Source organism: Coturnix japonica, chromosome 2 (genome assembly GCF_001577835.2).
Source record: "Coturnix japonica isolate 7356 chromosome 2, Coturnix japonica 2.1, whole genome shotgun sequence".
NCBI lineage: Eukaryota > Metazoa > Chordata > Aves > Galliformes > Phasianidae > Coturnix > Coturnix japonica.
In genome coordinates this window covers 66481722-66502766 of record NC_029517.1, presented here as the reverse complement: position 1 = coordinate 66502766, position 21045 = coordinate 66481722, and the positions used below count along the sequence as shown (strand labels likewise).

At 41.0% G+C, this 21045-nt stretch overlaps 1 long non-coding RNA gene across 1 annotated transcript in view; it reads left to right on the top strand.

Annotated features, from left to right (window-relative positions):
* LOC116652909 overlaps positions 1-20815 on the top strand; it is a 37610-nt gene extending 16795 nt beyond the window's left edge. Inside the window, exons 3-4 of the long non-coding RNA XR_004306115.1 lie at positions 9156-9215; positions 20675-20815. This is a non-coding gene — a long non-coding RNA (uncharacterized LOC116652909). The remainder of the gene's footprint in view (positions 1-9155; positions 9216-20674) is intronic.
* The last annotated feature ends 230 nt before the right edge of the window (positions 20816-21045 follow it).

Here is a 21045-nt window from a genome sequence, read left to right as displayed (position 1 = left end):
ATAGAGAGATGTTTTTTCTATCTTTTAAGTGGATAGAATGCTTTTAACAGCATTCTAACATTAATAAATATAGTAATTATAATAATTGTCTCCCAATGGGATGTCCATAAATAGCTTAAGGCACACTGCTCCAATTGTAGAAATTTGTCCTCACAGATAAGAAATGTCAATTAAAATGTAAGCTTTGCAGAGCATAGATAAGCTTCATGTACAGCTGATGCACACACACACACAAAGGTATTTGTTTGTTTGGATTGTTTTTTAAACACTGCCAGAAGAAGTAAACAAAAAGTAATGTGCAGGAACAGAATCAGCACACTGTAAAAGCACAGTAAATACTATTATAATGACTATGTTGTCTTATCATAGTGGTGCATAGTTTAAAATGCAAATATTACCTCAGATATAGTAAACTACCTACAGTAAAGAACATCTAGATAAAAAATATAAAAATCTTTTTATATTCTTTAGTGACTTGGTCTTCTAAGCAACATCATACATTCACTCATCTGTATCTAAGTTAGCAGACACTTGCTTTCACTAATTTTTAGCATGGTATTTGTATAGTGGACATCATGCAAGACCTGTTACAATACAAAAGGGGACATGAGCTGACCAGAGATGGAGGCACAGTTACATACTCTCTTGTGCTAGTGTCTTGGGCCATTAGCAAAGGGCAAAGGGGAGATGATCCAGCTGCCCATCCAACACATTTAATAGCCAAATAATTTTACAATGCACTTTCTGCACTAGGCAACACAACACCTTCCTAATATTGTCACCATCTTGGACACTTGGAGAAATTACAGCCTGGGTCTCAGAAGGCACAGGACAATTCAACAGGAAATGATTTTGGTATGTCATTGTCTGCTTCGACATACGCTGGTAAAGCATGGCCTGAACCAAACTTAACATGATCCTTACCTTCACGGGAGGTCAAGGAGAGGCTGCACACAGAGATGCAGCAAACAGGATTCTGAGGAAAGATAATCTATAGCTATCCAAAGCAGACTGATAAGGCTTTTCTGCTCACTTAGGAATTTTATGTGAAAGATAGAGTAGAAAGCCCAGAATATACCATCAGAAAATAAAACTAAGTAAGGAAGCCATTGATCTCAGTAATTTTCTGGATGCAAATACCACTATGAGATTATTTTAATAGCCTTTCTACTCTAAAAAAGTTAATATTTGCTTTTAATTTAATAAAAATATATAATAAAATTAGACAGCATGTGTGCTAGCAGTGGAAATGTCTGAAAATGGACCCATATGTTTGTGTGTGATGGCCATATGTAATCAAAATGCTTAAAGAAAGGAAAACTTTGCATTTCCTGTCACAATTCCATTCAAAAAAATTACTAAAAATCCATCATTGAGCAGAACATTTTGCCTGGGATGGGTTGCTTTTTCCCCTTCTGAATTCCTGGCACAATATAAATCAAACAAATTCAAGATCGCCAAGACGGGAAAATCATTATTACAATCGCAAAACCAGCAAAAAGGTCAACAAGAAGGAGAACAACAATAGGATTCTGGTAACTGTTTGGGAAGAAACTATTCCTGCTGCAGTCAAACTCACTGTTTTCATAACACAAATTAAATACCAAGGTAATTCCCCAGAGTCTTCTGCAGAGTGGCTCGGTCGCGGTGGTAGAAGCCACTGCAGCACAATACACAATATCACTATGAAAACCTCCCAGCTGCTAAGTTACCATGCTGCTCAGAGGTTTTTGATATTAAGCTGGAGTCAAGCCTACCTTTTCAAAGCACTGCATTGTTATTATTCTTTTCCTCCTATTCCTGTCCATTTCCCTGCCTTCCTCTCTGACTTTCCCCTGACAGGCAGCTGAATTTTAGACTCCATTCACAATATGAGAAGCTGTAAGGGATTATTGTTATACTGGAACAGAAATGACTGAGCTGCTCACTTCACTAGCCAGGGATAAGGGACTCACAGATGCTCCCCATTTTCAATATTTTATTTGATCACTGATGTCCAATATTTACCCTATAAAAATTGTATTTACCCCCCAAAAATTGTATTTTATCACTTACTTAGGGAGTAGATTTGTGTACAGTACTATGTCAGTCCTCTGAGCAATGAACAGTAATGTAACTCACACAGTGTCACAGAAAGAGAAATCACTATTACAAGAAAAGTAATAATAAATAGTAATAAAAAGTAATAAAAGTAAAAATGCCTGGTGAAGAACATTTGGCAACAATATGATCAGAAGAAAAAACTGTCAGTTGTTTCCTGCCAATCAGCAGGTCTCATATGTTTTCTTACGCAGTTAATAGCTGTAGAGGTTTCACCAGGTAATAAACATCAATCTAATAACAACAGGCTAATTCATCATTCAGAACTATTCAACACACAGTCTGAGCCATGGTTTACAGAGTCTAACACATGTATATTCTCCATGTTGTTTCATACATTTTCAGGTAAAGAAAAGACTACTTTACCCCCCAAAACAGTCTAATGTGTTAATTTCTTTCACCAAGGAGTCTGGTTGAGATAAATTTCTTGATTTCATGAGAGTGTCAGTGATTCAGGATGGACACAGTGAAAAGAAGAATTCTTTTTGGAGACTCAATGGTGTGGTAGGAGTGAAGATGTTTCTGCTCCTTTTGTGGGCACACATTTCCAGGCCATTAGCATTTCTCTTCCTCTCTTTCCAGGCCATAGTCTCATGGCTGCTGCCATCAGCAAAGACTGGCTGCTGTTTACTGTGAGTCAGGTACTCCCGGAACATTTTGTGCTTCATTTAGCTCTTCTGTAAATGGAAATAAATGGAATTAAGTGGTTCTCTATCAAGATGTTTGTCCTTAAAAAAATTGCCAGACTAACATCAGAGTTTGAAGTCAAGCACCCAAATAGAGAAATATTTTCACAAGTTTAAAGTCTTAATCTACGTCAGAGTTTAAACTGAAATATCTGGTCTGTCTCCTACTCACCTCACCCTGAAATCTAGAAGCCTCAGCCTCTAGTCCAGAATATCTGAGATACAGAAACTTCTGTATCCATACATCTAGAATTTCATTTCCTACCAATGGCTTTCCATGGGAGACCATTATCATGGTCCAGCCATAAGTTTCTACAGGTAAGAAATGAGACTGCAAGTTTTATTCCTTTTTGTTGGAGAGCAAAATGTTCCAGACTCGAGTTCCTAACAGACTCCAGAAAAGCCATTCTATGAGTCATATCTTGCAGTATAGATTATGAAATCCAGTTTAGGAAATGGCATTTTTCCTGATGATCCTCTGAGATTAGTGTTAGAAACACAAGCAAGTGTGAGAGAAGAATTTATTCACCATCATTTAAAAAAATAGAGCTGAAAATGGCTTTATATCAAGTCCCCTTTGTGTTTGTACTTCTCAGATGGCACACATTACATTTTATTTAGCCTAGAATGAAATTTGAAGATGGTGAGAATATTGGAAAGTATTGGCTGAATGAACTGGAGGAACTTTTGGGAACTCTTAGCATTATTGGCTGCCCAGTGTGCAATACAATGAGGACAGCCTTGTCTGTTCATGCAGTAACTTATCCCATTGCTATTGCTAAATCCCTACAAAGGATAAACCTTTCTTAGGACGGTGAGGGAATAAGCAATGAATCAGAGATGCAAATAGTAGGTATCCTATGATAATAACAGTAGTGTGGGTGAAAATACCCCCTGGACCACATCTTTATATAAATTAGATGTGGACTGTGGTGAAAAACACAGGTAGAATAGAATCATAGAATCACAGAATGGTTTGGGCTTGAAAGGGACCATAAAGAACATCTAGTTCCAACCTTGCTGCCATGGGCAGGATTGCCAGACTCTACATCATGTTGCCCAGACCTTCATCCAACCTGGCTTTGAACACCTCCAGGAACAGGGCATCCACAGTTTCTCTGGGCAACATGTTCCAATACCTCACCATTCCCTGAATAATGAATTTCCTCCTGACATCCAACCTAAATCTCTCTTTTAGTTTAAAAACATTCTCCCTTGTCCTCTCGCTATCAGATCATATGAAAGGTCATTTTCCCCCTTGTTTATAATCTCTCTTTAAGCATTGGAGGGTTGCTATCAGGTCTCCCTGGAGCCTTCTCCAGGCTGAACAAACCCAGCTCCCTTAGCCTTTCTTTGTAGGAGAGGTGCTCCAGTGCTTTGATCATTTTCATGAGCCTCCTCTAGACTTGCTATAAATCCTTCTTGTGCTTGGGGTTCCAGGGCTGGAGGCAGTACTACAGATGGGTCTTTGTGAGTGCAGAGTAGACGGGGACAGTCATCTCCTTCTTCTTGCTGGCCATCCCACTTTTGATGCAGATCAGGCTACTGATGACCTTCTGGGCTGCAAGTGTGTACTATTGACTCATGTCCAGCTTTTCTTCCACCAGAACCCTCCAAGTCCTTCTCTGTTGGGCTGCTCTGAATGAGTTCTCCTAGTCTGTACACATACATTGCCCCAACCCAAGTGCAGCTCTTCACACTAGGCCTTGGGGAACCCTGTTATGTTCTCAAGGGCCCACTTTTCAAGCTTTTTCAGGTCCCTTTGAATGGCATCCCTGCTTTCTGTTATATCAGCTGCATCACTCAGCTTGGTGTCATCAGCAAACATGCTGAGGGTACACTTGATCTCACTGTCAAGGTTGTTGATAAAGATGTTGGAGAGCCCTGATTCCAAGACAGATCTCTGAGGGATACTACTTGCTACTGGCCTCCGTTTGGATTTGGAGCCATTGACTGCAATTCTCTGGTTGCAGACATCCAGACTAAAAACATTCCTAACACATAATTCTGTGGAAGTCTGCTTGCCAGTAGCCAGATGTACATAATTACTAGAGAACAGTTTCATTTAGAAGGATAAACAAGTTTCTTCTCTCCAGGAAAACATCCTCCCCCACTTCCAGAGATTTACAACATATTGCGGAAAGTATAATCAGCAGAACTCTATTAAAAACATTTGTCTGAAGTTACCAAGCAGTAAGATGCACAACATGGCAGGAAGGAGCTTCTAGTTCAGGCTGATCAGATGGCCATGGCATAAGATAACACACCCAATCTGTATTTGTTTTCCTTATCAGTAAACTTCCCTGCAAGTCAACTCACCATGAATGCAAAGCTAAATCTGTAGAGACTTAGTTTTCAAATAGTATGTTGAAAGTCTATCCCAACTGAAAGCAACAGCAGAATCTCAAGTGACTTTGATTCACTGTGATTTCATCCTTTGTCTCCTCTCACTGCATAGGCCATTGTAAAATAATGTGGACTTTCAAAAATTCGTTGCACTCAAAAATTGTTTTCCTTTCTGGAGGTGAAATGCTAAACTTAGGCTAACCATTTAATCATATGTTTCCAATGCATTCCACCTGAGCGCTGTCAAGGCAAGCTTTCCTTCTAATTACAAAGATGAGCTGAAGAGCCAGTGATTAAAACAAGATCAGCTTTTCCTTAAATACTGTTGTACTTCAGGAGTGATCAAAGCCAGTAGTTGCTTCCAGAGGTATATTTGCTTACAGCGGATGAGCTTCTCAAGCGAGGAATAGTAAGCCCTATTTTTCTTGCTCAGGTTCGGTCTACTGGGCAGCCCTTCTATTAAAAACCTCTGCTTTCCTTTCACACTCAAAGGGGACTCAGGAAGGCTAAAGGATTTGCCTAAATGCCCCAGGGAAGACCTCATTCTGTCTATAATTTTGTTGTCAGAATAATACTTCTTGGCTTTCTTCTTTCTAAATAAGGAAAGGAGATTTCTGTGTTAATGAGTTAACGCATGTAAAGCACTTTCAGATCCATGGTGAAATAATGTGAAACTACATACATGCATGTGCATATGTGTGTAAAGTGTTAAGTTTTTTCATTTCCTCCCAATTCGTGTTTCCCTGTGAGGCACCAACATAACATCTCAAAATGAAACTATACCCAGAGTAATTTCTTGGATCTGTTGGAAGAACTGCAGTAAACCTGATAAGAGTTACTGCTTTGTTTGGGAGGAGCTTGAAAAAAAGCCTAAAGTCCAATTGCTCCTCAGGGCACTTGGACAAGCTGCTGCCTCATATGGAGAACAGCATACAGCCCATCCTGCTGTGTGCTCAGCACTCTTCAGAAGAGGAGGGAGAGGAGTAAAACAAGGTTCCCCCTGTCATGTCTAAGATGTTTGCAATAACAGAGGGAAATAGCTGTTTTCAAGATGCTGTGCTCTGTATCTGTTGATGGTAAATGTTAGGGTCAATTCTGTAACCTACAGTATAGCTTTCCTGTGTGCCAGCCAGCACAAACACATTTTCATAATGACTGCAAAAGAGGGCAGCAAAGTCTGTTTCCAAATCAAAATGCTGACAGAGAAGCAGCCTATTTACATATCTATAAAAATGTGGGCTATTTATTGATTCTGATTCACCATAAGAACATCCAGGGCATATCAGCCCTGTAGGCCACAAAAGCGTAATGTCACAGGTTGTTTTTCTGTGGTAATAAGTGACCCTACTGACAACTGTTTGGAGATATCCCATGATGGAGTCATTTAAAATAAGAATGCTCAGCAAATCATGTTCAGATCTGACATGAATGCCCTTAGCCACCCAAAACAAATGATAAGGTGGGCTTGAACCATTTCTCGTGGCCAGGAGACTATGAACTCACTTTGACTCAGTACAGGTGTTGAAATCACTACAGGATTATCCCTGGAGGTGGGTAATCCTTTAAAGGTTCAGAGCTTTGGGTTAGATAAAGATCTAAACATTTGGACGTTTATCTGAAACCTTATCTCAATAATCTTAAGTCCTGGAGGCTGAACACCCATCAGCTGCACATCTACAAGTAACAGTAGCACAGCCTCTTGTTTCTACAGACTTAAAGCCTGATCCTGACATCTCTGAATAAACAAAACATTGCACTGATACCAACCCACCTTTGAGCTGGAGCAGGAAGTTCCCTTTCAAATAAAGCTGATTGCAAACATGATCTGATGGAGGAAAAATGAATTTAAAAATGAAGTTTTCATAAAAAAATATAGATTTATTATTTTTATTTTTTTTTTCCCCCTTCCCCATAGAAATCATGCATCTTCCTTGGAAAACTCTTCTTTTTCAGTGCAATTCTGAAAAATGGCAAAGTAGCTTTGGTTAAAAATTAGAATATTTCAGCACCTTGACCCACTTGAAAAAATGGGATCTTCCCAATGAACTGCTGTGCTTTGAAACCCATAGCAACATTTTCACTCAGATCACTCAGGTTTCTTTCTCCTTTCTGTCCTTCATTCCCCAGGATCTCAGACGACTGCTACTGAGGTGTGGTATGTTATGAGAGACATCAATGAGAGACATAAGGATTGGGAGTGTTAAATGTACGCTGTAGTTTGCAACACTACATTATGCCACTGCAGAGATAACTTGATTTTCTACTATGGTACATCAGGTGTTTCATTTTTTTTCTCTGTTTCACACCTTTCTTGCATTTCAGTGAATGTAGGAACAGTTGTTCTACCTGATGAAAAATCAATGTGCAAATGCTAAAGTTAGTGTAACTGTGTAAGTTGTTGTGGGGGAGGGAGTTTAAGAAGTTACTCCCTCTCCTTCACTGTCATTTGTACAGTGAATGGTCTTCTTCCTTATTCTGCTGTGGGATGTGTCCCATTTCCACCCAGACCTGAAGTGACACAGCCTCAGTCCTTACCTCAGATGGTCTTCTAGACTCTGGTCTTTCCTATTTAGCATTCTGTTACATTAAGGAACATTCCAAAGCTAAGCTAAATATATATATGTATATATATATATATGTATCTCACCAAATAATCAATTTAATATGCAAACAGGAGGCAGAAAAAATCAGGACTGTGCTACTGCTTGGAAATGTACACAAGTGCTTTATCAAAGTCTAGGACATGTGTCAGTGCTGCTGTTTGCAGGCTGATCCTTTTCCACATTTGGATCATGTTAGGTGGAGAATTAGCATTGTTTTACAACATTTTAGAGGCGGGGAAGAAAATTCAAACACTTTCCCCTTCCTTTTCCCCATGCTGTGCCAGTTACTGCCCGCAGTTAACAGGGCAACTCTGCTCATTCCTGCCCCTCTGGGACCTTTTGCATAGCTGCTGCCTCGCTCATGTAACAACACTCTTGCCTTGGGAATGAAAAAAATGCACTTTTTTGTTTGTTTTGGCACTCTCAGTAGGGCCAAGAGATTAATGGCCTTTAATTAAAGACATGCTAGCAGGATTCTTCTTTGATATGGCAGTTTAAAGTTGAGACCTGTATACGAAATGCTGTTCCGAGTTTCACAGAGTAATATTTTTCCCTGTCCACAGTACAGTTGGTTTCTGACATTAAAAAGTGCTTGTGTGAGAAATGAGGGAATTATTTACTCCAAATTATTATATTCTGTGGCTCAAGAGAATTCTACTTCCACTTCTGTGGCAGAAAATTACTGTCATGGCACTTTTCAAGCATCATTGTGCTTTGGATGACTTACTCTTTGTCAAACTCCCTGTTTAAGCAATACTCTTGTTTCCTCTGGTTAACTGTTCTTAATACCTGCAGCTGTTCTTTCTCATTGGTGTTCCGTACTTCAAACAAAAATACTCACCTAGCTCATGCAGAAGGGCAGTCAGTGTTTCTGTCTGTATAACCATGTTGCCACTGAACTGGTCAGGAAAATATTTGCATTATATCAAATACATTGATACCGTGTGCTGTTGCTCTGAATACCCTGTGCCTTGCAGTGTCTACCTGGCAAAGGAGACCCTACTTTCAGAGATATGAGGAGGGGGGGTTGCTGCAGGGCTTGGGGGAGAGAGGAACAAAGTGAGACACAACGCGCCTTGTTGGCACATGGGCTGAATGCAAAGGCAGGGTTTGCCCACCTGTTCCCTGTGAGCACTGGTTTCTCCCAGCAGAGCCTGTGTGGGATGCAGCAAGTGGGGTTTGCCCCAGGGGGAGCGTGCACCACCCCTCAGAGGCATGCATAACACAACTCCAACACTGTGCACTCGTCTCTCCCTTCTCTTGTTCACCCTTGGTGCTTTGGGGGAAATTCTTGCGGGATGCTTCCTCTTATTCATTTAATCCCCTCTCATCTTGGAATTCCATTAAATTGGGCCTTATGAAAGCTTCCAATGATTTATTAATCAAGAGTTGTTTTCACAGAGTTGATTTTTGCTTGCAGCCAGTGTTCTCCAGCCGTGTCGACACCTGGAATTTTTGGCTGAGGATCCTCACCACTGTGGTAAGTGTCAGTGGGTCTTGCCCACCACCACAGAAGTGCTGACTAAGTTCCAGCAAGTTTTAGCCACCCAGATCTACTAAATACAATTTAATTGCACTCATTTTAGTGAAGGTGTCATTTAAAGCTTAATTAGTCACTAGACAGCAGGGAATATCCATTGTCTCTGCTTACAAATAGACAAGAATTATTCTAGAGCAGCTCAGTAGTAGAGAAACGCTGCTTTGGAATTGTGCACTGAGATCCATAGTGAGGACCTGGGCTTATTTTTCTTCGGAACCAGCAGTGAACAAACATCTAAAAACTCAACAGCGTGAACGCATGTGCTCCAGTTTGCTGTTGATATTCGCTTTTACACCTCAACCCTCATATGCAAGCAATAAACACAAGTAACGGAGATGCCAAACAATAAGATGTTGTTGCCTTCCGCAAACAACGCTGCCAGCTCACATACTTCCTATGGATTTTTTAAAGATGACACATTTCCCAGTTAAGTTAAAAAAGAAATAGTAGTAGAATGGCTGGGCTGTAGCTATTTCCCCGGTAAGATGTGGTGAGAATTGCTCAGCTGTGTGTCACGGCAGCAAACAGCTTTGCAAGCTACACCTCACCTGATGGAAATTTAGATGACCCAGGTGTTAAGCAGAGCATCATCAACCATTTCACAAGCAGCCAAAGATTCAGTAATATTAGGGATAGAGCTGTTTGTTGCTTTATTTTTACATTTAAGTGATGATTGTTTCTATATTTCAAAGAGGAAAACACATTTTCTAAGAATAATTTATATAAATGAAGGTAGATGAACAGTGTGTTACCAGGTAGGAGACCCAACAGAGAATGCTGTGGAGGGAAGTGGAAGCACAGTGGACAGAAGAGTGTCAGAGACAGTAAGAAAGAGCTATTAACCAGTTAGAGAAAATTTTCTACCTCTGCATTTTAAGCAATAGAACAATTCATATGGATAGGAATCCCAGCAAGGCTGATGCTATTCAAAGTATTCCATCTTCCCTCAAAAGGAAAAAAAAACCAACAAACCAGTATGCTTTTTTCTGCTATGTCAAGACAAGCAAAAAAGCATTTAAGCCAGCAAACATGCCTGCAATGCAGCCCAGCCTAAAGGCAACAACGTGTGGATGGTTTAATAATGCTACCCTAACAAGTTTAATTTCTGTCCTTAAAATAATTTGCGTGATTGGACCTTTGGGTGAAACATACATTATAGAAACACATTATGTCCTAAATTATAAATTCTTTGGGGCAAGGATTCTGCATTCCCGCAGGCTCTTGTTTGCAGCAGCCCTATTTGCAGCCTCCCTCTGCTACAACACCATCCCCAGAAATGAGTACCTGCCCTTGTCTTAGCTCACACCTGACAAAAGGCAGTAGTCAGCGTGTATTTCAGCTATTGAATAATGCTTTGGTTTTTAGTGCTGAAGACAGATTCTTGCAGTTCTTTTACTGACACAGTATCGTGTACATATACCAATATCAGAGAGCAAGCCTCGACTCAGAAAGTGTATGCTTCAGCATTGCCAGGTTTAGCAGACAGTAAGAGGCTGCCAGAAAGCAGGATTAACTCTCAGGCTAGGTAAAAAGGAGGGATTAAGTGAAATCCACTGCTATTACTACACGATCTGTGAACATGAATGAGGAACAAAACATTACATGCTAACCTAGGAAACTAAATGGAAAACTTAAGAGAACCAACAAGATGCAGGAGCTTAAGGGAAAACTGCTCATCATCACAGTGCTCCTGACAAGGTGAGCTGTGGAACACCATCAACTCTGTTGATAATTATATTGCTGTTAGCATTAAGAGAACCATTCAGCATTGGTTTTTTTCTTTTTTTTTCCCCCAGAGCCTACACAGCACTGCACTGTTGCAGGAACCTTCATCCCATAGGCTACTCAAGGCAGTTCCAGTTCCAGAGTTTGAAATACTACTTGATTTTTCCTTGTGAGGGCAGACCATTACTAACTGACCAGGGCAAGGAGCCTAAACACTACCTGGATTACTTCATCTGTTAGTGTGGCATTTTATCAGAAAAGCCAGACACTGCATTGCAGAAAAAACTCATGGAAGAGGCACGTGGCAAGCTGGCCATGCTTGCCTTCCTCAGGTTGCCAGGTCACATTATATTGACAGCTCTACAGCACCACTGCCAACCCATGGCTGTGAACTGTTGAACCTGGAGTCATTTTGCTGCCTCAGGAGAGAGCTCTCCTAAAGCTCCCTGAGGTTCTCCATCCCAGTGCCTGAAAAGGTCCCGTAAGTCACAGTGCTCAGTTCACTGAGAACTAGAATGGCAAGCAGTTTGGTTTTCTTTTGGATGACTTGCCACCAACTACTTAAAAAAAATAATAATACAAAAAAATAACCCCTACAATTGAGCTCTTATCTGCTGAACTCCGCGCATGAGAATTTTGCTTCCTGTTATTGCAGCAACAGTAGGATGGAGAAACGCTCTTGATTTCCTTTTTCAGAAAAGTTTTCTTTTCTAAACAATTGGTATTAAGCAGAACAAAACAACTAAGCAACAGCATGATTATTTCACAAATTTCCAGTAATGTTAGAGCTCTGTACATTGTTTCAGCTCTTGCCAGGATGAAATTTGATTACGTTAATGTCAATCAGTATTAAATTTGTCTAAGAGAATTCCACTACAGACATTCTGGAACTTTAGAGACTGGCCCTGCTCTCAATTGGAAGAGTGGGCTCTCAGCATATGTGCTAAGAGCTTCTGTAGGGTTTTCATTAGGCTTCTATAAAAATAGGTGGGATCATAATGTGCTTGTTCACATGGGTATGCATCTGTACTTGCTGACAGAGATGTAGGTGTGGCCTTCTCTATCAGCTCTTGAACCCTCTGACCAATCTCAACCAGCCTGATAGAACTGCATAGGTCACAAGGATTATTAAGGTCTTGCAATTAACAAACAGAAGAGAGACCACAGAAAATAGCCACTCAAGGGAAAGAGTGCAGGGTGAGCATCCAACAGAGTACGTGTGAACAGCAGGAGAAGCCTTGTTCAGGGCTGCCAACTGTTCATTGGCAGTTTGTAGCGAGGCCAAACACCTTCTCTGTATACCTGGAGCAAGCTGAAGCAGGACTAACTAGTAGTATAATCAACAGCAGTGTAATCAGCATCACATGGTAGCTCGTATACCTATTCGGATGGTTAGGAATTGGATTATCCAGGAAGACCATAAGAGCACAAGCTATATCATATTTCATATGTGCCTGAGCAACATATAAGACAACATAAGTTTGGCTAAGGAAGTCATGTTAATTCAAGGATCTTACAATTAATAGCTGTGAAGAAGTGTCCAGTCTTGTTTTAGATGAATCCCCCTGTGCCATACACTAGACATTCATTGATTTCATTGATTTCTGGGGGAACATAAAGTGATTGTTCATACACAAAAACCCTAAGCAACTCAAGGTTGTTTTCTTGCCTCACAATTTTAGTTAGGGCAGATAAGATCAGTGGAGGGACTTTTCAGGCAGTCCCAGTCTTGTGTCTCCTGAAGCCTTTGGAAGAGAGAACAATTTCTGAGTCTTCCCATAGTGCCTACATTGCACCTCACCTTCCTGGAGCATGAGCTGTTACAAGACTGGAGAATGGAGGAGTGGAGATTAGACATAAACATGACCACGGACACCATGCACAATATGCCTGAACCAGCTCTTTTTTTTCCCTAGTGAAATCTGGATCAGATTGCCCTTTCTGCAGCTGAAAGGCAATGAGAGGCAGGCCCTAAAGTGATGCTGCCCAGCAACAGCTCAGTCTTCAAGGCAAATCTGTGAATTATTGGAGCACTAACTGGCATTATGACAAAGTAGCATAATCAATATCTTTTCTGCAATAAAACAATATACACATTTCATAGTGTGCTCATCAGAATTAACTTTTCAGCTAGAATCTTATCAGTAGTACATGAGCAGCTGGTTTGTTTATGTTTTTCATTGTTCATTTCAAGGAATTTGCCATTTGTTTCTTACAAATTGAGATCTTGCATCATGTCTTACTCTGATGGCTTATTTTACATTTGAGGAATGCAAAACAATTGCACAATAAATCACAGGAGGAATGTACATGAGGGTTATTTGTCAAGCTTATAAATAAATGAACTTAGCAATAGCTGATAAACAGAAGATTATGGACAATTCAGGCATGGTTTCAAAAAAGATCAGAGCATGACTTAAGTCCTTAATTAGCAAACTTCTTTATATTGTCCCATAACCTGGAAACACTGTAAGAGAAGCAGTCAACTGCTCATGCAAGCTGGCTGCTAACCACCAGGAATAAGCTATAAAGCCCTATTTGTTCTGTGCCATTCAGTTCTGTCACAAATGGAGGCATTTGGCACATGTGAAAACATGAAGTAATATCATCCTATAGGTGCTCAGATCTTAAAAACTCGGGTTTAGCTACTAAGATTGAACAAGAGAATCAAATTTGGCCTTTGGTTTTACCCTGAATGGTCTTCTCACTGCGGACAGATGGAGGACATTTTGATCTGCACTGTCTGAAATCTCTTCTGATGAACTGTTTGCGTGCTCAACTCTAGTATATATATCCTCTTTATTCAGCACAAGGCAATTAAATGTCTCACTGAACAGGATTATCTACTTGTTTAAATGCTTCCTGAACCAAGGACTGAGCAAGAAAGTTTATCTAGCCTTCGATTTGCCAGTGGAAATATTTGAGAGGCTCAGATTTTTATGGGCTCAGAGTCACTGCAGTTCACATGTTTTTATTAGGACCTGTCATATCCGTGACTACTGCACTGCCTGAAAACTCGCTCAGGCTTCAGTTCTGTGGCATAACCCTGTTGCCCATTACTCCTGCATTCACTTATGGAAGTTTAAACCAGACACCTTTGAAATTCTAGACCTTGTCCAGCTCAGAGAGAAAGGAAAAGGATAAAAGGATAAAAGGATAACCTCAACTTTCATTAGAAAGGCTTCTTCAAAATACATCCGAGACCATGTGCATCTTTCTGAGTTCCGCTCAGGACCAAGGATCATGGCATATTAATACAACTTCAGAAATGGAAACACAGATATTCTTGAAATGCAGTGATGGGGGGAGCAGTGATTTTAACATGCACCAATCTCAGTAGCAGATTTCTGAAGTATAATTACCGGCAGTTTCAAAGTAGCCACTATTATGATAACAGGATACAATTAATTCAGATAAATCTTTATCCATCAAGATAAAGTGCAACAGAAGGCAAAGAAAAGCACTTGGATATGCGTGCCTTTGTGTCAATAGCTTTGCCATAACAAATAGAGCTAGCATTGCTCTTCAGACTCTTGATATCCGCATTGCTTCTGTCTGCCAAAAATGCTTGTGAGCAGTACACTGCTCTTATTGTCTATTGTTATTATCTAGATGTCTATCTTGGGAACAGCTGAAGTGTCGTTCATTTCTGTGTCAGAGGGTGTGGCACGATGCTGAGGTTGGGCTGACAGAAGCTCTGCAGGAGAGTGGGTCCACACTAGCCCACCTCCCTTCCCTGCTGGCGCATGGCTGATAGGCCGATAAGGCAATTCAAGCCAGCAGGAAACTAGCTCAAGGAGGTGGAAAACAGTCCATTGCCAGGGCATGGGGCTGAACAATCTATGCAAACAGACATGCATTGGAGCTGGTGCGGGAATCAGGAGGGATGGGGACAGACAGCCTCCGCAGGGTGTGACACTGGCCTAACTCTGCTGTCTGACCGCACCCTCAGCTTCTAGGAACAGCGACATCAAGTATACCAGGAATATGACAACAGCTTCTTTGTATTTTGTCCTCCAGTCCTTGGAAGCACAGTATGTATGGGCATTGGTGTACCATGCACAAGGAGTGGCTTAGATTAGAAGCATCCTTCAAAAGTGATCTAGTTTAACCCACTACCTTTTGGGCAGGGACATCTTTCAGCAGGTCAAGTTGCTCAGAGCCCCATCCAATGAGACTCTGAACATTTCTAGAGATGGAACAGTCACATTTTCTCTGGACAACCTGTTCCAGTGTCTGATCACCCTCACCATGTAGCGTTTCATCCTTACATCTAATCTAAATGCACCCTCTTTCAATTCAAAACCACTGACATATCTTGTCACTTCAGGCCTTGGTAAAAAGTGTCTCCATCTGTCTGTTATATTCTCCTTGTATATTGGAAATCTGCTCTCAGCTCTCCCCAGGGACTTCTCTTTTTGTGGCCCTCCTCCAGACCTGCTCCAACAGCTCCGTGTCCTTTTTGTTGTTGGGGGCCCCAGATCTGGATGCAGTACTGCAGGAGGGGGTATCACATAAGTGGAGCAGAGGGGGACAGTCACTTCCTTTGTCCTGCTGGTCACGCTTCTTTGATACAACCCAGGATATGGATGGCTTTCCAGGCTGCAAGTGCGCACTTGCTCATGTCCAAATTTTCCTACACCGGTACCCTAGTCCTTCTCTATAGGGCAGCTCTCAATCCATCCATGGCACAGTCTTTGACTGGGAATTGTCCCAGCCCAGGTGTAAGACCTTGCACTTTGCCTTGTTGAAACATGGCAACATGCCAAAGAACAACTGCTCCTAATCCTTTTCAGGGGAGATTTGCAGTGCAAGACGCAGCTTGGTGGAGAGGAAAGCCTCTGTGCTGCTGAAATAACACAGGCAGGTGCAGATCATGCTGCTGCAGAACACCTGGCAATTGTCAAAATAGCAGAAACTAGTCAATTAGTGTTGATAGTTCATTACAGAGCATGTTTTACTTTATGACTATTAAATCTTTAATCCTCTACTAGCATAGTTTTCTCTCCCTCACATAAACAGCTTCTGGTTCCCAGGAATGAAGCAGGGCTTTTTCATACAGTCAACCACAGCCCAGAAGAGCCACTGAGAGGAGAGTAAGCACTGAGGCATCCTCTTTGCTTTGTTGTTCCTCTCATTTTGTCTTGATAGATCTTGAATTTTCATTACCAGCAGGCTCCAAAAGTGTCTGTGGAAATAAAGGGAAGAGCCCAGGAGGCAGGGGGAATTCTTAGGGTGGGGTATGGACAACAGGCACCTTCTCCCTCCTGCCTCCATCAGTGACACATCATGGTGGTAAACAGCCTTCCCCAGGGAAGTGTTACTCAGTGCAACCCAAGGCTCTTCCTCACAGCACCATCCATCCAGGCTGTGCATTGCTGGGCTGCTTCACGCAGGAAAGATTTTGAGCACTTAATGCCCACATTCTCACAGCAAAGCTTAGTAGTAAATATGCACATAAATAACAAACACATAAAGATTTGGTTTTGCACCCTGCAGGCTGCAATGCTTTTTTCCAGACAGTCACTGTAAGACCCTGAAATCTTATCTGCAAGGCCTTACTTGGAGTACTGAGGCAACAGAGAGGTGTGCAAAGAGCAATCTATATCTGCAGCCCTGAGGTGACACTTACTTATGCTGAGGGTTGGTAGTTGTTTCCAATCTCTTTGTGTGCAATTTTCTTTATTTACAGGACCTTTGCAGGTAGCCTGGTAACACAGGAAAAATTGGACCAATCAAGTGTTCTGCTACTGTTCCTGCAAATCCTGTTGTAGTGCAAAGATATTAGATTGGTTCTTCACACCTAGCACTAAAGAACATTACTGAAAACAGAAACAAAGGCTCACCAGTCGGTGAAGTTGTTTCAATTACCTCAACAACATCAGAAAGACCTGTTCCTGGATCCAGCCATTAAACAATGTACTGCATACAAATACTCAAATCCAATATACTGTGTCCTATTTTTCACACTACTGCTGCCCATTTACCGCTGCTTGGGCCAGAATAACAATTACAAGAGGAAGGAAGACTTCTTGTCCCAGAGGACATACTAGGTCTTCAGTAGCAGAAGAAACTAGAGCAGGACAGCCTTTTACATTGAAAGCTAGATGTCAGTCCTTCTAGGTGCATGCCAGGTGGCTCATACATATCATTATGGGAACACCTAGCAACTTCAGAATGGGGTTAAGAGATATTGCATATCCTCCTATATACAATAAACTGTGATTCATCACTAAACTTGTACATAACACTTTCTTACTCTTGTACTTTGCCCTTCAAAGTAGTTTGTTGCAGGAAGTGCCAGAAACCAGACAGAATATCAGCACAAATTTCTAGGCCTCGTATTTGTGTATGCACGGTAAACATACTCCTTGTGGTTGCTTCTTTATTGCATAAAGAGCAAAAGACTTGAAATATGTGACTAATATGACTAATTATAACATTTTGCCATGTTGGCATGTGCAGAACTTGAAATTTGATTCACCAGATGGACAGGGATCACAGTGAGGGAAAGCACAAAGTGAAATGAGGACTTCACACTTTCTTATGAGCTCTGCTCCAGGAAGGTCAACAAGCCCTGCCATTAGTGGTGCAGACTAGCAAATGTTTTTACCTACCTTTAACCCAGGAGTTTGTTTGCCTTGAGTTTGTCTCTGACTGAAAAACTCAGCAGGTAGATTTATCCACCTACTTGTTTGTTATACCTCCCTGTGTAAAGACCTATCTGTTATCTTAGCATTCATAAAACAGCAGTATTTCAGCTATCAAACTCACAGAGTTAGTGCTTGTAAAATTCAGGCTTAATACATACAGCCTCTACACCCAGCAAAATTTGTGAAAGCAGGCTTGAAAGTAATACATGTTGGCTGCAATGGTCTGTTTAAAATCCAAATTAAAGTGAGTACTCAGAGAAAATATTCTGTAGCATACACCCAGATTTATGACACAACAACAACAATAGTAATACCACCTAACTTTCATCAGTAGATCTCAAAAGCGTTTTACAAAGAGATTAAGCATCCTTAGAGCAGCTACTTCGCAATAGGCACTTTTAGCTGCTGACAGTATTCTGAAACAGATTAAGTGATATTATTAACTAATCACCTGCCAAGCCTTTCACATCAAGTTGCTACCTGGAGCAAAATATCATGCTTAATTTTGGAACAATTGTAACTACGGTTTATAAGGGCAACTGCAAGCATAAACAGTGAGTCTGACAGCACAGATGAGTCTGCATGGCCTAATTTCAGTTTTGCCAGTTGTACGTACAGCTTCTTTTCAGTCATACAGATGGTCTTCTGCAGAAGTTAGTGGAGGTGCAGGGAATGGAAGCATCTCGGGGAAAAACCTATGCTTTGAATCATGGAAAGATGATCTGAATGAATTGGTCCAGTAATGATAAGTATAAATTAACAGAACCTGAACACCTCAGTGCTGGCAGGGGAAGTAGTGCTTCAGTGGATTTGCCTGGTGGAGACAGGGAGACATAGGCCTACTCACAAGATGAAAAGCTACTTTCTTCTTCCAAACTGCTGCTGAATTTTGTTATGGTGCAATATCAGGCTATTCTAGGTGGTAGATAGTGCATTAGATATGCACAGTGGGTGGTAGATGTATATTAAGATACTGCATGAAGCAATAACGTTTCCTAAACTTTCTCTTTCTTCTGCCTAGCACACAATGTAAAAAGAATGAAAGCTACCCACAGGTTGGTGATGGGTAGATTTGAAAGGCCCGTATGCGCTTGGAGATGTTTTGACTATGTAGCAAGTAAATAGTCTCATTGGTTGTCATGGTCCTACCAAGTCATACAATGTTTATGGACTTATATTTCATTTTTAAAAAATTAAGTATTATTTTTAAAGTGCTAATTAGACAAAACAAAAGTATATGTCTTACCCTCACAGTGAAGCAAAGCTTAAAAATATGACCAAGATATGTTTTAAAGGCTAAGAGACTAAGTGATCTATAAAATGTCTCCAGCGCCAGGAAGGATAAAATACAGTCTGCAGTATCTAAAGCTTTCAGTATAGTGTACCTACCTCTTCTTTAAAATGACTCAGTGTCCAAGATAACAGATTTTGGATGTTCCAAAAACTAGGGCAGTCCTCTACTGAGGCTCCAAGAAGCAAAAGGAGGCCTTGTAGGACAAGTTACTTCAAGTCTAAGTCAATTTGGTGTCAGAAAACAGGCAATGCCAATGGATATTGCACCTGGACAAGAGAAAACCAGTCATAGAATAAAACAATTGCCGGAAGGAAAGGCAAACCTGCAAAACACAGAATCTAGGATGCCTCTGTCGCAGAATGGACTTGACTTCCCTCAGCATTTTTATTGCAGGAGTATTTGTGATAAGTCATTTTTTGAAATGACTTCAGATCTCTGAAAATGAGAATATAGGCATCTTTGAGATAGAGGATAGCTGACTGTAGGGCAGTATAATGCTTCCCTACTTCCAATTCCTATATATTGCTATTAAGAAAAGAAAAAGAGCAAAGAAACCCTGTTTATAAAGTTAATGGATCTTTTCCTTCTTGCAACTCATGTTTTGTCAAATATTGCAAAACAGCTGCAGCACAGTTTTCACATGAGCCCATTGCAATGGAATCAGGTTATACTCTGTTTTCCCTCATACCTCAGCTGTAGGTGGGGCCTTTGTGTAGGTGCCAGGACGAGCCAAGCAACGACTGTCAGGTAACCTCAGAATGCAATTAAAATGAACACTGAAATAAAACATATCTGAACAAGAAGTTTTAAGAGTTTAAGAGGGATGGCAGTTACGAGCAAGCTAGATTTTAACAAAAGAATCAAAATCTCACCACAATAGACAGGAAGATGATAATATTCTAGAAAACAACTTTGGGTTTAACTGTATAGCAGAATGTTAAGAGGGACTGTCCTTATATCTTAATGTTCTCTTGTGGTCTCTAAAACATACCACTCTCAAAGCTTTGCTCAGGGAAACCTGCATTTTCAGTTTAGCAGGAACCAAATAACTGCACCAGATTTTTGTAAAGCAGAGCTGAATGCACTCATCAGCTTCTGCATGCAGGCACCTGCCCGCAGGCCTGCAAGTGAGATTGTAAAGGGGGCCATGACACATGTTAGTACAAGGCTACCATCAATCACTTCCATTAACAGAACGCTATGATAACTGCTATAACTGCAACTCCTAGCTTGGGCACATCTCCTCAGTTTTCTATTCACAGCTCAAGAACACAACTCTACCATCTTCATCCCAGCCCATACCTACTAACACACCTGGGTCACTAGAGATGCATCACCAACCTTTTTGATACATCAGGGACTGAAGCAAGGCTTTCATATCCCTAAGAGGCACAGCACACTGCCCCTCAGGGGCCTGTGGGGCATCACTTGTTTCCAGTGTGTCCCACCACAAGCAAGTCTACCCCACACTTCCAGGCAGAGCTGCTCTCTGTAAACTCTGGCAGTTAGTCTCTTACTAGGGACTGAAACCAGAAATACCTACCAGCAGACATGCTTATATGAAGTCTTTAATCTAGTGCAGAATGACAGAAGTCCCCTGTGTTGAGTGCTTAAGACCCACACAGGGGCTAAATTTGCTACTCCTAGTCTCTGTTTCACAGTTGGAGTTAAACACTCACTTGGTAATTCCCAGCCTACCTAATTGATTTTACTTTGCTCTCTTCTAGAACATTTTGATCAATTGCTGGATTCTGCAGTGGGATTCTTCTTTGGATTTTACCACAGGTATTTTCTTTGTAATTTCTTTGGCTGCAGTTCATTTAGAAGTACTTGTACGTACTTCTAATGTTTGACATTTGACCATCAAAATATTTAAATCAGAAACCTGGGACCAATGGCATCTTTGTGTTACCCAGGACATCAGCCTAAGTCCTACCCTAGTATTAATGCATAATCATAATATGCTTTAATATTTAGATACTACCCTTCACGTCAGATGATTTCCATGCCCTTTCTGGAAGGAGACAATTTCATTATAAGCATTTTTAGAACAGGACTCCCTCCCTTTTCAATGCACAAAAGTACAATGACTTGCCTT